The sequence below is a fragment of the Budorcas taxicolor genome, chromosome 1 (assembly GCF_023091745.1).
Source record: "Budorcas taxicolor isolate Tak-1 chromosome 1, Takin1.1, whole genome shotgun sequence".
NCBI lineage: Eukaryota > Metazoa > Chordata > Mammalia > Artiodactyla > Bovidae > Budorcas > Budorcas taxicolor.
In genome coordinates this window covers 163,705,556-163,707,083 of record NC_068910.1, presented here as the reverse complement: position 1 = coordinate 163,707,083, position 1,528 = coordinate 163,705,556, and positions in this window count along the sequence as shown.

The following is a 1,528-nucleotide window of genomic DNA, read 5'->3' as shown; positions in this document are numbered from 1 at the left end:
AGCTAATGGTGGAAGTCCCAGGAGGTAGAGGGCAGCCCACTTCTTGGGACACCCACACGCAAATTCTTTTACCATTCTTCAGAAGTCAGGGTTATCTTAGTTCACCAATAGTTTGACTTTAAAAAAAGAAAGGGGGGGACTAGGAGTTCCTGCCAAGTCTGAAAACTGGAGCCAGAAGACAGATTTTAATCTTTACTCCATCACCTACAGTCTTTATGATCTTGGATAAGTTACTTAAAATAGGGGGTAAAAACTAACTTGACAGGATTGTTGTGAGAATGAGATACTGTACAGAAAGCATTTAGAGCTAAGAAAATCATGCAGCCAATGGGAGCATTCCAGGAGGTTGGCACCATCATTAGTTGACATGGCATGTCTCCTGAGAGGTTCAGCATCTTTCATCCTGGGCCAATGCCACTGCCATCCATTTCCTCTGGCCCGAGCCACCAGAACTCCCCAATCAGGAAAGCTGTCCACTTGAAAGAAAATGCTGCTTTATAAAGCTGCTAGGCATATGGCTACTGTTTAACTGAGTTGACATGAAAGACCACCTCCTGAAGCTGGAAGTGACTGTCTAAATTTGAAATGTGAGCTTCTCTGTTAAGAGAAAATAACCCAGCAAAAATTATTTCCCACCCCCCCTTACAACGCTCATGCAGAATTCTTCCTTAACTATCACTAGACAACTTGGACTTGCTTTATTTTAAAAAACAGCTTCCAATTTTGTAATGTGTACATATCTCATGATCTCATTCTTTCTCTCATGGTTAGTTAGCTAAATCCACTGCTTGACTTTTTTTTTCTTTATAGGACATTGTAAAAACCGGAATGATGTTTTCTTATGAAAACAGTGTATGCAGTTTCACTCCCTGCTCAATACTTAGAATCTGCTGAACGATCTAGTAACTTCCAGAGAGGCAAGCAATGACAGGGTCATCAGCTCAATCAACACAAATTGTATTTTACCTTAATGTCATTGCAAAGATAAGGAAAACAGAATAAAGTTATAGCCACTCATCTTTCTTTCAACAATAGGCGAAGTCCACTCATTATAGAGTTAGTGAAATACAATTCTTGTACAGTTACTTTTTTTTCTTTAACCTTTGCTTTAGAGTGTTCTCCTGTTTGCCAAACTTAAAAATGCTGGATGGGATCCTGAAGCTACCAGAAGATACTTCACCACCAGAAACCAATATTTTTTCAAAACTATGTATTGTATCCTAATGAAATCTGTATAGAAAGAAAGCCATCACCATTGTTTTTAAAAATGAATAAACATGAAATGTATGACTAAATATTATGACTTCTTATGTATATATATACACATATATATCTACTGCTTTCCTATTATTCAGTTTTCTCCAGTTTTTAAAATTCTATGCCTTATCAGTAAATAAATTTTGAGCACATGAATTTTAAATAATTTTTAATAATTTTATTTTATAATTTATTATTTAATATTTTTAGAAATTGTATACATAAAATACTAAAATGAATGTATAACATCTATTTTAAAACATACAATTAA